The sequence below is a fragment of the Oreochromis niloticus genome, linkage group LG3 (assembly GCF_001858045.2).
Source record: "Oreochromis niloticus isolate F11D_XX linkage group LG3, O_niloticus_UMD_NMBU, whole genome shotgun sequence".
Classification (NCBI taxonomy): Eukaryota; Metazoa; Chordata; class Actinopteri; order Cichliformes; family Cichlidae; genus Oreochromis; species Oreochromis niloticus.
The window spans coordinates 51,945,449-51,961,830 of NC_031967.2; the positions used below are offsets into that span (position 1 = coordinate 51,945,449).

The window sequence follows — 16,382 nt, forward strand, 5'->3', positions numbered from 1 at the left end:
CACCTTTTGAGCTTATTTGGCTTTGCGAGTCATTCGTTTGGATTTATGAGATTTTCATACTCTAGTTCTGTATTAGTTAGATCTACTAGAGAATACAAAACTAGAGACTGAGTTTGTTAGTTCAAGTTCTTGGGTCTCATTTTGTCATGTTAGTTCCCCGTGCCTAGTATGTTTCTGATCACATCTTGTGATCAGAAACATACAGATCAGAGACATACTAGACATACTAGACATCACACTATCTTGTGATTTCCATGAATTCCAAGAATTTCCAAGAGAATTATGTCATTATGTAATAGAAGCCCAGCATCACAATGCTGGCAGCATTGCAACAAGGATGTAGGTGGGGAATCAATCAATATCCACTCTTTAAGTCTGATGTCATTAGCCGTTTCCAGGTCCAAACTCCGCTGCAGATCCCAAAGTCAAATGAACTCTGCGGCATCACTGACAGTTAAAAACTGTCTAAATTTGTTCATCTTTAATACAGTGATCAGTGTGGCTGCTGCACCAGGTATAACAATTAAGTTTAACATTCAGGGACTTACAAAAACTGAATTTATTAAGTGTAACAGAGTTTGAAGTTAGCAGGTAGTTAGCTCGGTAGTTTCTATCTAAAGATTATATACCATGTTCTGACTGAGGGATTTCTGAAAAATTAAAACGTACAGCTCTGCTATCACTTCCAACATAAATGAAGACAGAAAACTAAACAGCAGTGACGTTTGTAGGGTTACTGAAGTTGGGCTAGCTGGTATATAATGATATGCTACGTGATCGCTAGCTACAGGGTTATGGTTAGCATAACATAAACACAGTGAAGCTGGAGGACAAACGATAACTTTTTTCCACTCAATAAAAGTTAACATGAGGGTTCCAGATGGTTAGAGACAAATGCAATCGCATGGCAGGATGCTGTAAACCGACCAAACTTCAGTCAGGAGAACAACTGAGATAATCCATCCACAATACGAGGTTAGTCATTAATATACTGCTGCATGGGCTGGGCTGTAGTTACATCATAAGGTTTAAAAAAACTGAGCTTTAAAATGTGCTGCCAATGATTAGTGGTAATAAAAACCGAGAAAGGCCGACAGTGTTCGCTGACTTTTTTTAGGGGTTGTTCAGATTAAATAGAACAAGAGCCAAAGCATTAAAACATGTTAAAAACACAACAGCCTTAATCAACGCAGAGGGGTTTGGGCCCAGAAGCAGGATTCATACATCATCACTTAAGTGAGGGTATTAATTATAATTGTGTGAATTATGTGTGTAAAATTAATTTGTTTTGTTTGATGTAATATCATATGTGTTGTTATGCAAATATGAATTGTAAAGTGATGTTGTTCTATGAAGTATTCTTTGTCTCTCTATACTGCATGTTAATTACTGAATACAGTGTACAAAATTATGTGATACTGAAGAAGAGAATACTGTGTTTAACCCTCTACTGTTACTACTGTTAAATTGAATTACATTAGTAACTAAATTGGTAACTCAAAATATCTCACATTTTTGTGATTAAACAAGTGTTGCAGGCTTGGCAAAACCTGCAAAATATATAAATATATATGTATATATATATATATATTGTTGTCAGCGTTAATCTCATTAAAATGATGTTAACGCCATAACCGCATTAACGTGGCAAATCTCCGTACGTGAGTTAATGCGGATAGCTCCATGCGTGGGGCTGCACGGCGCTAACGCATTAACGCGCTAACCACGCTAATCCGCATTAACTCACTAAAAGAGATTTGCCGCATTAATGCGGTTATGGCGTCATTTTAACGAGATTAACACTGACAGCACTAATATATCTATATATACATGCTTACTAAAATAAAAATGTATGGAATTATTTTTGCAATCACACTCACAAACTTGACATTTATTGTTTGTTAAAGTAACACACGCTAGAACATACAGTGCTAACAAAGACCTGTGCAAATTATGGGTCATTGCTAGTATGTGTGTGTTTATAAACAGTGTTGGGAAGGTTAGTTTTAAAATGTATTCCACTACAGAATACAGAATACATGCCCCAAAATGTATTTTGTAACGTATTCCGTTACGTTACTCAATGAGAGTAATGTATTCTGAATACGTTGGATTACTTAAAATATTAATCATGCTTTTTACAACTACATGAATGTACTATTGCTGTGATTTATTACTGTTATGGAAGGCTATTCGCCATACCAATATAAACTAGATTTTTAAATCTTAATATAAATTGAGTAACAGTAGGGTGGACATTAGGTAAGGCTCCACTTTTTGCTCATATAGAAAACTATTCCGAGCGTATATAAAACAGGTCCGTGGCTCTGAACCGCAAAGCCGTAAAACCATAAAGGGACCTCTGGCTAATACGGTGGGTTCCATGTCGGGCTCATAGCCGAAAACTAGCTTTACTTTGTTGTGTGGGTCAACTTTGCTAGCGAGAGACAGAGAGAGGCGTTGAAAGGCTGCTCCAACAGAACTTATTGTTTCGGAGGAAAACACAAACACAGTGTACAGTTGAGTCTTAATAGCTTACTTACAAATGGGCTCGTCAGGCACTCTTCTTGGCTGCAGTGGTTATTATTATATTTACATGCTTCCATCTCCCGTTTCTGGTCAGTGACAACTCTACTTTTGGACTCTCCGTTTTCTCCTTCCCTCTCGCTCACAGACACATAACGGGTATGGTAGTCCATTCTTCCTGCAGTACGGACTACACTGCCCATGAGGCTACATTCTTTAGGGCTATGCCTGTAACACTCGGCCTATTGCCTTGATATTAAATAATTTTTTGAATAATACTAAAAAAATATTTCTTCACGTCATTATGCGGGCCGCAAGTAGAGGTGACATGGGCCGCGAGATTGAGACACAGGCATTAGAGCTTCTTAATGCGTGTTTTGTTTGGGTTTCCACCGGCATGGAATTACCAAAAATAGAGAGGGCACAGCCTAACATATGAAACAGGAAAACACCGCCGTGTAATCCATTTATTTCAACAAAGTAACTGTATTCTGAATACCACCTATTTAAACGGTAATGGAATACAGTTACTAATATTTTGTATTTTAAAAACGTAACGCTGGTACATGTATTCCGTTACTCCCCAACACTGTTTATAAAATATATATGAATTACTGCAATACAAACAGAGGAAATTAATTCTCTGGATTAGATTTAAGATAATAAAAATGCACAGTTATTTTTTATTTTTGTCGAATGACAACTCACAATGAGACCTATAACTCACAATGAAACTATCACTATTTAAAGCCTAAAAACATCAGTGCTGTGTCTTCATCACCTTGGCTAGCTCGTCTCTGAGCTCGTTGTACTTTTTAATGTCAAATCTCTGTCCTAAGGCTTTCTTGTGGAAGTAGTGGAGTAACTGACGATCCCTCACCTGTGGACAGATGAAGTCCTGCAAACACACGAAAGCTGTCAGTGACACACTTCTAACCTGAACTTCTAACCTTTCTGTCATACATATCCCATTCTAATTGTGGACGTCAATATTAATCATGACCAAAGTTTCATATAATAAAGTCAGTCATCCCTGTTAACCAAAAACTCAGGCTTCAGACTGCTCTAATCACTCTGATTATGTTAATTTGGCACAGATTTTCTTGTATGGTCACCGACACAGTCAGTCAGAATGAAGGTGGGTTTTTCATACATGTGAGTTGTAAAGAAACAGGAACTTATTTCTGACAAAACTGCAGCAATGCCCAGTATGAGATAAATATGGATTATTGTGAATCATGCAAAGTTACTCTAAAAGAGTTCAGGATTATAAAAATAAAGAACTGAAAATAAACAGAACAAACTCATCTTGATGCATGCTCAATCATCCAGGTAAGTAAATCCCCAAAAGTTGCGGATTTAAAAGTATCTGGATGTAGCGTTTTCAGTGGGAGAAACGTTTCATCACTCATCCAAGTGACTTCTTCAGTCTCAGCTGACTGCAGGATTGGGGAAACCTGCAGTCAGCAGGCTGACTGTGAACCACACCTGTTTTCACACCGTGGCTTGTGTGATTAGGCAGAGGATCAATAGGGGTCCATGACCCTCTTAGGGACACTCCCATAGAGCTTAAAATCTGGAACTCTCCACCAATGGCTCTTAGAACTTGAGAAGCTTCTCGGATGAAAGGTGAAAAGTCTTCAAGAAACCTAAAGAAGTCCAGGTGCTTTTCTTTCCAAGCTCCTTAGACCAGAGGTTCCCAAAGTGTGGGCCCGCCCCCTAGGGGGGCGCAGAGCCATTGCAGGGGGGGCGCGGTATGAAAAGAAAAAAAAAAAAAGAGCGCTTGGACACTGTGAACAGGTTTTTGACGGGGCTCCCACACAAACGCAAAGCAGGAGATGAAGCATCGCCAAATATGTTTCCAAACCAACTTCCTTCCAAGCCAAAGACTAGAAAATATGGTGAAGCATATCTTCCCTTTGGCTTCACCTGCACAAGTGCCAAGGTAGGTCTCCCCTGCAAATAGTTTTCCCTGCGTCGGGAGCAGCGCTGGGCTCTCCAAATCACGGCGAAACAGTATCCCACATTCTTGATTTTTAGTTCACAAACACTTCTTGTAATAACTACTCCTGACATTTTGGACATGTTAGCTCTTTATACAGTAAAGTTACAGCGGGATACAAATAATATCAGGCTGATCCTGCCGTAATTTGTTCCCTCGGTTCAAATCACGGACAAACAGTATCCAACAGCTGTTTATGTTTTTGAACCCATTTTGTACAGAGAGGCATTTTTTGAAAAATATATTGACAGCAATGTTGAATATTATTACACAGGAAAAAAACAACTACACATAAAATAATCACACCGTGACGCCTCTGCCTTTCTAAATGGAGGGACAGTAACTGCGTGTGTATATGTAAGCCTGTAAAACCTGCAGATAATCAGATTAACAGTAACAGTATTTTGTCTCTATCTGCCATTCTGTAATTCATCTCATGTAAACAATAACGTGGCGCACAGCGTGACGTGAAAAGAGGCACACCTTTGTCGTTGCGTGACGAACTCTGTAATCCTTGTCCACACATTTTTCTTGTAAAACAAAGGGGGGCCTGGCAAAAAAAGTTTGGGAACCACTGATCTATAGTAACATTAAACGACCAGTGGGTGGCAAGGTATGGAGTGACACATCAGTGTCCAATCTAGTGGTTTATGTGCAAGTATACCATCAACACTGACACAAATACAAGAAAACAGCCTTTGAATAGCTGTACACTGTAGTGATCACTATGCATGACAGGGTTAACCTCAACTGGTGCAAAGGGTTGCTTCTCATTTCTTAAACAACCATGTCGAAAGACACATCTTGTGGTCGTGGAAAAGATATTAGTGTATTTGAGAAGGGTCAAATCATTGGCAGCCATCAAGCAGAGAAAACATCTAAGGAGATTGCAGAAACTACTAAAATTGGGTTAAGAACTGTCCAGTGCATTATTAAAAAGTGGAAGGATAGTGGGGACCCATTGTATTCATGGAAGAAATGTGGCTGGAAAAAAATCCTGAATGATCATGATCGGCAATCACTTAAACATTTGGTGAAATCAAATCGAAGAAAAACAACAGTAGAACTCAGGGCTATGTTTAACACTGAAAGTAAGAGCATTTCCACACGTACAATGCGAAGGGTACTCAAGGGATTGGGACTGAACAGCTGTGTAGCCATAAGAAAACCACTAATTAGTAAGGTAAACAGGAAAAAAGGCTTCAATTTGCTAGGGACCATGAAGATTGGACTCAGAAGCAATGGAAGGTCATGTGGTCTGATGAGTGCAAATTTATCCTGCTCCAGAGTGATGGTCGCATCAGGGTAAGAAGTGAGTCAGATGAAGTGATGCACCCATAATGCCTAGTGCCTACTGTACAAGCCTGTGGGGGTAGTGCTACGATCTGGGGTTGCTGCAGTTGGTCAGGTCTAGGTTCAGCAACAGAATGTGCTCCAAGAATGAGGTCAGCTGACTATCTGACTATACAAGGTTATTCCATCAATGGGTTTTTTCTTCCCTGATGGTACGGGCATATTCCAAGATGACAATGCCAGGATTCATCAGGCTCAAATTGTGAAAGAGTGTGATGGCCAATCCATGTGTGAAAATTATGTGTCATGCTCCCAGAACCAGAGTCCAGACCTTAACCCCATTGAGAATCTTTGGGATGTGCTGGAGAAGGCTTAAACTCTACTATCATCACTGCAAGTTCTTGGTGAAAAATTAATGCAACATGGAAATAAATTGTGTGACATTGCAGAAGCTTATCGGAACAATGCCACAGTGAATGCGTGCCGTAATCAAAGCTAAAGGCAGTCCTGTCATGGTCCCCGTGCCTGCCCGGCTGGCCCTGTGTGGCTACATGTGTTTTGCTTTTGTCTCTCTCTCCTTTCACTCTCTCTACACGCTGCCTGGGCGGAGCTCATTGTGGGCTCCCGCCCCTGGCCTTCACCACCTGCAAGCAATCACCTGTGGCTCCTCACCTCGTTTGCTCTCACTACTTAAGGCAGTGACTGAGAGCACCTCGCCGCTGGGCTATTGAGTAACGCTCGTCAGTGCTACTTTAGCCTAAGCCAATTTTGAGTTCTCTTCGTGAAAATTCTCCGTGTTAATTCTTGATCTCTATGTACAGATTCTTCGTGCTCGGTTTGGAAGTTTGGACTCCGAAGCCTGTTCGTGAGTGCAGCAGTGAGAGTGGCGTGTGTGAGAAAAGGACCTTTCCAAGTGAATTGTGCTGTTCGTGTGGAGCTGAGCAAGAGAGGACGCTTTCCTGATTCTTCCCTGTACCCCTGGGAACCTTGGACCCTTTTCCCCTCACCTGTATATAGTGCACCGGGAGTGTGTAAATAAAATTCAGTTTTCTGTAATTTCAGTCTGCGCCTGAGTCCTCCCTGTTCCTTCGTGACAAGTCCAATGAAATATTAGTGTGTGACTTTTTTTTGGGCCCTGCAGTGTATGTTCCGATCATTAGAATGATCATTAGTATGATTCCTGGTACTCCTAAAAATATTTGTCTTTAACAATCTTATAAGGATCAAAGTGATGACAGTATCTAATACAACTGCTGAGCTACCCCAATTCAGCTGCTATATCCAGTTATGGGAAACACAGTATATTAAATTTTATTTATATAGCACCTATCAAGACAAAGATCACAAAGTGCTTCAAAACAACAACAAAAAACATAAAAAAAAGAAAAGGAAAAAAGAGTTAACTACATGCCAGTCTGAAAAGATGAGTCTTTAGTTGTTTCTTAAAAGAGACCATGGAGTCTACAGATCTCAGGTTCAGGAAGGAGAGAGTTCCTGAGTCTGTGGTGACAGGATGATACTTAACTTGGCAATATTTCCTAAGTGTTAAAAACAAGATTGAACCAGAGATTGACAAGATATGAATTTCCAAAGTGAGAGCAGAGTCAAAACTTACCCCAAAATTCCTCATAGCAGATTTAGCAAATGTTGCAAGAGGATCGAGAGCTTTAATTACCTTAGGTACAAATCTTCCAGGTGCACAGACATTGACTTCCATTTTTGTTTTTTTGTTTTTTTCATTTAGTTGGAGAAAGTTGTCAGCCATCCAACGTTTAATTCAGTCTAAGCAGTGATTTAGAATCTGCAGCTTAGAAACATCTTGGCCTTAAACAAGATAGATTACTGAAGTCATCTCCATAACAGTGATAGCAAATGCTTTTAAAGGTGCTCAACATATGCTGAATAGGGAGCAGATATAATAGAAATAATAAGGGCACCAAAACAGAACCTTGTGGCACACCAAAAAAATATAAGAAGAAGGAAAAGACCTGTACTTAAAAATAGCCACAGAAAAGCCTTAGGATAAGTCGTTATTTGGCAAATGTTAAAGTTCAAGACAGCAAAATTAGAAAACAATTACACTGAATGACTATGGTTTTTTTGAAAGGGTTGCTAAGAGAAAACCTCTAAAGAGAGTGTGACAGCACAGCTTAGGCTTGCAAAGTTGTATCGTAACAAACCACAAGACCTCTGGAAAAACCTCCTGTGCTGCCAGAGGACCCTTGCACCTTGCAATTTTTTAAACAACCATGAATTCCTCTGTAGTATTCTTGAGTATTCTAGAGTCAAATGTGAGGCCATCTGTCTGAATGCTAAAGCTTGGATAAAACTGAGTGATGGAGCAGGACAGCAGCAAATCAGGCAGAATGGTCACAGTGTTGCAGTGGCTCATTGAAAGTCCAGACCTCAACCCAACTGCAATGCTTAACACAATACGAATGCCTACAAACCTAAATTAACTGATCCAAAGAAGAGTGGGCCAAAATTACTCCGCAATGTAGTGAGAGACATGGGGTAAGTCATAAAAAAAGGACTGTTTGATTGTCCTCCATACATACATACATTTTGTGCCATTTCATCGAGGAGCATTCTAAGCAGAGAAGCCCAGTTCTCCCTCTCCCAAGACACCTCCTCCAACTTAAGTGACGAAACCCTGAAGCTTTTGTTGGCCTGCAAAAAAACCCCATCCATGCCTTCAGTATGAGCTTGAGCGGTACATATAAGTAATTGTAAAAGACTGGAAATGTGTATACTCATGTTTCTATGTATCTATTCTGACTGACCAGTTTAAAGACTCACTGAGACTTGCATCTATGTTAGTATTGGAAACTAAAGATCATCAACTTTTGAATTAATTTGGCCTACGTCTAGTGTAATTTTGATCATTAGCAGTGGTCACTCATGTTTGTATAAGGATTGAAGATACTCCATGACTCAAACTACAACCTTGTCCAGGTAGCTCATTTGATAGTGACTCTATTATCAGTGTGGACAGATGATTGTAAGTGAGCAAGCATGTAACAGGAAAGGCATGGATGGGGATTGAACCCATGATCTTTAGTTTACGAGACCAACGCCTTACCCCTTGGCCACCATGCCTTGTCTGCTGTATATACACTTGCACATATACAGAGACTCTTTCCCTTGAAATTTTGTCAAATCAGATTAAATCAGAGGGCAGTTATAATTATAACAAAGTATGAGGACACAGAATACTGAGTTCAGAGCCAGATCTAAAGAATGGGCCAAACCAAACGCCTGTCTAACACTTTCTGTTCATACTAAAGGCATGAATGGGGATTAAACCCATGATCGTTGGTTGACAAGACCAACACCTTACCACTTGGTTACCACACCTAACCCCTAACCCTTTAACACCTTCTAACAAAATTCATGATGTGTCAAATACTTATTTTACCTGCTATAGTGGAAAGACCAGCCTAAAGTTCTGTGAAAACTATGTTTTTTCAGAACTGAATGAACACAAGTATTTTTTCCATTACATATATGCCTAAGCAATGGCTGAAATGTAAACAGTGAATCTACTAAAACAACTTGTCTTTTAGTGCTAAACTGGTCTCTAATTGGACTCATTAATTTGTCATAGTTAAGTCTGCCCTTATCGTCAAACTGGAGCTTCATGCTTTAGGTATCATGTATGATTTTAATAATTAATAGTGTGCCCAAGAATAAAAAAGTAAAAATAATAATAATGCATGTGAAATATTAATAACTCACAATTTTAAAAAGTTAGTTTGACTTCACTATTCAGCCTTTACAGTGAAGTCTCCAGCCTGGTAGACAGCAAAGGCACACTTGAAACCTGCACACTGGAGAATTTTTCAAAAAGTGCAATTTCAATTACAGTGTGTGCAAGCAGAATTTTTGGAAAAAAACAAAAAATAGGCATCTCAAATAAAGTCCAAAAATTCAAATAACATATAATATTATTAACATAAAAGTGTTAAAAAGTAAGCTGACCTCAAACCTAAGAAGTTGATGCCAGCCCAGCAGACAGCAGTTTCACACTTGACTTCAACAACTTAACAAATTTTTTAATGTGGGACTAGAAGTATTACAGAGACCATTACAGATAACATCCAAAACTACAAGTAAAAGAAATGAAGTATTTTCAGGCACCAGCTTATCAAGATGCGTCTGACTCTCAGACTTTCTAGTCTCAAATGTGAACACGGTGGTTCAGCATATTGCATCTTCACATCTAATCCTCAAATATTTAATTATATGATTCATGTTTAACTTGATTTCTCCAACAAAATGCTAGGGGTGGGCTAGATATCGAATAAACTCAATATATAAACTATATAAACTGGTATTGCAAGTTTTTCCACGCAGAATGGTTTAAAGGGCTTTATCGCAGCCATCGAGTATAAGTTGCCATGGAAATATTAAAATTCTGGGGTCAACGGATGCCAAATCACATGACTAATTTAAGACACAGAAACAACATGCAGCCACCCTGATTCTAAATTTAAACTTGTGTTGAAAGTGCAGACATCAAACTATAGAATAATTTTTAAATTGTGTTGATAGGTCACGTAAAATCAGAGTTATGATAAAAAAAATAGCCACATGTGACTACGATACGGATTGCATTGCTTAACACCAGGTCATTAATGAACAATTCCTTCATCCTAAATGACTTTTTTCTTTCATCAAGGCGAGATTTCTTGTTCCTGACGGAGACTTGGATACGCACCGGGGAGTCCTTTTCCTTTTCGGAACTTCTTCCCCTGGGCTGTGCCTTTCTGAGCTCTCCCAGGACCTCGGGTAGAGGGGGAGGGCTAGCCTTGTCATATGACAAGAACTCTACAGAACTCCAAAATCTTATCCATGTCTTCATCACTTCTAGATTGAACTATTGCAACTCTCTTTACCTTGGCCTCCAACTCACCCTCCTTCAGCGCCTGCAATTAGTCCAAAATGCGGCAGCATGCCTCTTAACCGGCACCAGAAGGCATGAGCATATCACCCCTGTCCTCGCTAACTTACACTGGCTTCCCGTCAAATATCACATTGATTTCAAAATCCTTCTGTTCACTTTTAAATTTCTAAATAACCTGGCCCCTAGCTACTTAACTGATCTCCTTGATCTGTACAACCCAAAGAGAGCACTAAGATCCTCCAGCCAACTGCTCCTAATGCAACCAAGGTCTCATTTAAAAACCAGATGTGACCATGCTTTTGCAATTGCCGCCCCTAGACTCTGGAATAATCTTCCAGTCGATATCCGTACATCGGAATCAATTCAATCATTCAAATCACACTTAAAAACACACCTGTTCAACTTAGCTTTTGAAGCAAATTAGTTTGACTTTCATTTGGCCTGCACTACACCATGTAAATGTAATTTTAATCATAATTGTACTATTTGTACCTTGTTCTGCCCGCATTGTGGTTTTATTGTGAAGCACTTTGATGTACACTAGTCTTTTAAATGTGCTATAGAAATAAACTTTGACTTGACTTGACTTGCAAAACTTGTACATAGGTTATTAAAATTCTCAATTTATGTTTTCAATTTCAAGTCATAAAAATGATTCGTTAAACATTTTTGTTTTTTTAAGTAAAGAATAACTTTTTTCTACTCAGATTTCATGTTTTTTGTCTGATTTTAGATCATTTGTAATAATGCAGCATGTCAAAATGAAAAAATAACTGTAAATTCAGACATGTGACATTGTGCTGAAAAGAATGATACCAAACAACACAAGGTAAACACTTTTTAAAGGTGAAATATAGATAGAATATATCCCACATGCTTTAAATCAGGGGTGGGCAATCTCAGTCCACGAGGGCCGGTGTCCCTGCAGGTTTTCGATGTGTCCTCGAACCAACACAGCTGATTTAAATGGCTAAATTAGCTCCTCAACATGTCCTGAAGTTCTCCAGAGGCCTGGTAATGAACTAATCATGTGATTCAGGTGTGTTGACCCAAGGTGAGATCTAAAACTTGCAGGGACACCGGCCTTCGTGGACTGAGATTGCCCACCCCTGCTTTAAATGCATCATTAATGCCCACTTCCCAAACGGAAAATTTTCTACCTGAAACACTGCGTTGGGCATGCATGTTTATACACTCCCAAACAGGGAAAAATATGGTGACCGGAAGCGAGGGAATGAGACTTGCTGTCATTTGGATTTCACAAGGAGGATGTCGAACAAAATGCAGCAATTTTCAAAACACTATTGCCGCAAAAGGTAGCATTAGCACAAATTTCTTCCATTAAAAAATTAAGACTGTTTTAAACTCCACGTCTCCCCACACACCAAAGAAAATACTAAATAAACCAGCTGTGATACCTGTGACTGTTCTTGGTCAGTTGTTTTTATAATCACTATCTAGACTTTTTTTCCTATAATTTGACGTCATCACATTTTTTATTTTACTATTTTTATATGTTATAAGCACAAAATAGCACTTTTTTAGTTTTAGGTGGTTTATTTTGTCTTGTGAATTCCTGCTTGATGTCCTTTTTTGTTGCTATGATCTTTTGTTTGTTAATATTCTAGTGTTGACCAAAGAAAAGTATTCAAAGTAGGAAAAAAATATGGAATGATCGATGTAAATGATTTACCAGTACAATTTTAGGCACTATATGGCTGCAAATAAAATTTCTTTTTGAGAGTTATTTAACCATGTCACAAAATATATCAATATATATCATGTGTTGTGATATAGCCAAAAAATATTTTCTTATCGCCCAGCCCAACAAAGGGCTCGATATGCTGACTTTTAGTTTACAACAATGTGTAAACTGGTCAAACAGAATAGATGCAGGGAAACATGAGCTAGTCATATAAATTATGCCAGATGGAGGTCAAACTAATTCACAAGTTTGTCTAGGTCTTGACTTTAAGAATTGCAATGCAATTCTGTGACTGGATCTTTTCTGTTAATGAGCCGGCGCACTCGTGCGTCTGAGGAGACATGGACTATGAACTGCTCTTCCTAGGATCTTCCTTTCCAACGCATTCTCACTCCGGAACAAAATGGACGAGCTGGCCCTGATAAGAAGCATGAACAGAGACTTTGCCTCTTCCTGTGTCTTATGTTTTACGGAGTCGTGGCTCTGTGAGGACATCCCGGAGTGTGCGTTTAAGCTGGAGGATTTTCATCTGCTCCGCGCGGACCAGCAGGCCATTCTCTCCAGTAAGACCGCATGTGGAGGCATCTGCTTCTACATTAATAGTGGCTGGTGCACAGATGTGACAGTGATTGCTCAGCACTGCTCTTCCTCTCTGGAATACATTTTTATTCACTGTAAACCATTTTATTCTCTGTGGGAGTTTGCTTCATTTATTATGGCCGCTGTTTACATCCCGCCAGACGCGGATGTGTAGGCAGCTCAGTGCGCCCTCGCGGAGCAGATACTGCACATGGAGCAGACATACCTGAACTCTCTCATTATTGCTCTGTGGGACTTTAACAAAGCCAATCTGAGCCAGGAACTTCCCAAATATAAACAGTATATTAATTGCCCGACCAGAGAGGAGAGGAAATTGGATCACTGTTACAGCACAGTAAAGAAGTAGGCATTGCTAAACATCAGCACTCTGAGAAGATGCAGCACCAGATCTCAGAGAATTACTCAGCCTCTGTGTGGAAAAGTTTTAGGAATATCACTAACTACAAGCCTAAACTCCCCCCACTCCACTAAAGACTTGCTCTTGGCCAACACCCTCAATGACTTTTACTGACGTTTTGATGAGCCATCAAGCAGCCTTCACACCTCCACTAGCCCCAAGGGCTTTGGAGCGTGATGTCACGGGGGTGGGCGTGGAAAGGATTTTGGCCTGATCCGCCATTTTCGGGGTCAAAACAAAGCGCAAGCGAAAAAGGAGCGAAGGCACACACAACAGCCATGGTTCATACTTGCTGTGTGGTCCGCTGCAATGTTCGATCGCACGACCGGCAAGAGAATAAGCTTGAAAATGGTTTGTCTTTTCATTCTTTCCCAACCTGGAAGCAACATGAGGCAGCTCGTGTATCGGATGTTACCAAACGAAGGCGTCTAGCCTGGATAGCAGCTGTGAGATGAGCTGATATCCAGTTCTCTTCCATCTCCAAATATCTGTTGGTGCTCCAGACATTTTCATTCCGGTAAGTTCTAAATATGTTCATATCACTCTTTATAGCCTATTAGTTTTATTTTCGATGCGCTTTGAGGTCATAGCAAATTAGAACAAACATCCTACTGAGTGATTTTGCAGAACTACCTTCTCTTTATAGAGTTTCTAATTATTTGGCATTATTGCAGCAAACCAGCCTATGAAATGGATGAAACACATCGTGACTGGGTTCCAGCGCTACATCAGGGACCTCCTTCAAACATACCACCATGCCAATCAGATTACTTCTTCCATGTAAGGGTGAAGAGGTGACCCTTCAGGATAAGATGTGAAGGTTTGCTCTATTTGGTGAACAGTGTTATAGTAAAACCAGGGAAAAATGAAACTTGCTCCTGTTAAATATTCTTAAGTCTTGTGCCGTTTAAATAGCGGTAATTTTTCAGAAGATAAAGTAAATTAAGTAGTGTTAGTAGTGGGTGATATCATGTAAACACTGTCATGATTTTGTGTAAACATTTTGTCATTTGTAAACTATAAATGACATGGATTCTACATTATAACTGATGTGATGTTCTACAAAGTGGTTTTAATTTTTTTTAAAAAGAGGCAAAAATTAGTTTGTTTCTTTATTCAATTTTTGAACAGTGGTACTCAGTCAGTACGTATTCAGTAAATGCAAATTATTTACATGGCAGTGCACTACAGGCATAAATCTAGACCCCTAGATAAAACATTATGGCATTATAGCAGTGACAACTCCTCCACAGTAGCAGGTGGGATTTTTCTTTTTTGAGGACGGCTCCTTTTACCTGTCACTACAGATGGTCTGTTTATGTTTTGATCAAGAGCCTTTTTTTGGGCAGCTGAAGAGGAGAAGTCTATCTTATGGCCAACCTCTGGCTGTATCTTGGTCATATTACCAGGTTGCAGGTTCATCTGTAACAGTCCTTGTGCCACAGATCCACACTGTTGCTTCTACATTAAACAGAAGAGCAGCGACATGGGTGCAGGTCTCCACAACTCCGGCCATACAGGTGCAGTGGGCGGCTTCAACCTTCCCTGTGATGCTCACAGTGACCCATGGCTGCAATGCTGGTTCATTCAGTCTTTGAGAGTGCAGCACCTGAAACACACACAAAGTTCATTTAATGACAAGAACTAATGAGCCAAGGCTGACACAGATGTGTTTTATCTACTTTATCATAAATGTAACAAAGTGTTTAGAAAGTTAGCACATACATGTAATTTTTCATTTTTTTTATGCATCCATCTATGCAACGCTGCATGTTATATTCTAAATCAGCCTGTTCTCTCTCAGAAACCTGCCTGCAGAAAATGAACCTAAAGTATGCAATGCAAGGATGTCATCACTTTTAAGATGGAGAAAGCATAAAGTGACAATTATGAATCACTTAATATGATAAGGAGATTCTGCAGGTCATTAATCAATGTATAAAATTAAAATAAAATGTATTTTTAGTGACACAGGACACAAATATGGAAGCAAGATGTATAATTAGAATTATTTATAATAAATATGAATAAATTATTGCAATTTCTTTAACCATAAAGAATAACTAAATCCTTCAGGACAATGTCACATCAATGCACTGAACTCACTATGTCATCCACCTAACAGCCTCCACATGTTCTCACTGTAATTTCCGCCTCGTGAATGAATTTATGCTGCACTAATCTGAATGTTTGCAGGGAAATCAAACGCATTTCACACGCAGTACTCGAGCTGACTTACCTTTGTTTGAATGACGACTTGTATGCGCTGACTCCACAGATAAGGTACACAGATAAGACACCTTGGACACTCATCCCCCCACCTCCCCCTCTCCCACCACCACAGACCCATCACCACCATCAAAGACTTCAACCACAACACCCCCCTCCTCATCCCACACCAAGGAGGATTTCACACCACCTTCTCCCACTACAACCCTTCATATTCATGAAGCCGATCTGAGGAAGCAGTTTAAGAGCCTGAATGCTTGGAAAGCTCCTGGCCCAGACGGTGTGTCTCCTGCCACTCTCAGACACTGTGCAAACGAGCTGGCCCCAGTGTTTTCTGGCATTTTCAACTCCTCACTGCAGGCATGTCATGTGCCTGCCTGCTTCAAGTCCTCCACCATAATCCCTGTCCCCAAGAAGTCAAGGATCACTGGACTAAATGACTACAGACCTGTGGCTCTGACATCTGTGCTCATGAAGTCATTTGGGCGCCTGGTTCTCTACTACCTCAAGACCCTCACGGCCCCCCTCCTTGACCCCCTGCAGTTTACATACAGAGCCAACAGGTCTGTAGACGATGCTATCAACATGGCTCTACACTTCATCCTGCAGCATCTGGACTCCCCAGGAACCTACGCCAGGATCCTGTTTGTGGACTTCAGCTCTGCCATCAACACCATCCTTCCAGACCATCTCCAAGGCAAGCTTTCCCAGATGAATGTGCCTG

At 40.0% G+C, this 16,382-nt stretch overlaps 1 protein-coding gene and 1 non-coding gene across 8 annotated transcripts in view; both read right to left on the reverse strand.

Moving 5' to 3' along the window:
- Positions 1-16,382, reverse strand: part of LOC109202555 (general transcription factor II-I repeat domain-containing protein 2) — a 40,175-nt gene that overhangs the window by 5,439 nt on the left and 18,354 nt on the right. For 2 of the 7 annotated variants that reach the window (XM_025905935.1, XM_025905937.1), the window contains exon 2: positions 3,308-3,424. The exons of 2 other annotated variants lie outside the window; for them this stretch is intronic. The gene's annotated coding sequence lies outside the window, so the exon portion shown is untranslated. Of the gene's footprint in view, positions 1-3,307; positions 3,425-14,724; positions 14,777-16,382 lie in introns of those variants that run through there. 3 more of the 7 variants (XM_025905936.1, XM_025905939.1, XM_025905940.1) reach the window with 3 other exon arrangements.
- On the reverse strand, positions 8,849-8,920 carry trnat-cgu (transfer RNA threonine (anticodon CGU)). Its single transcript has one exon. It is a non-coding gene; the product is annotated as a tRNA-Thr (tRNA).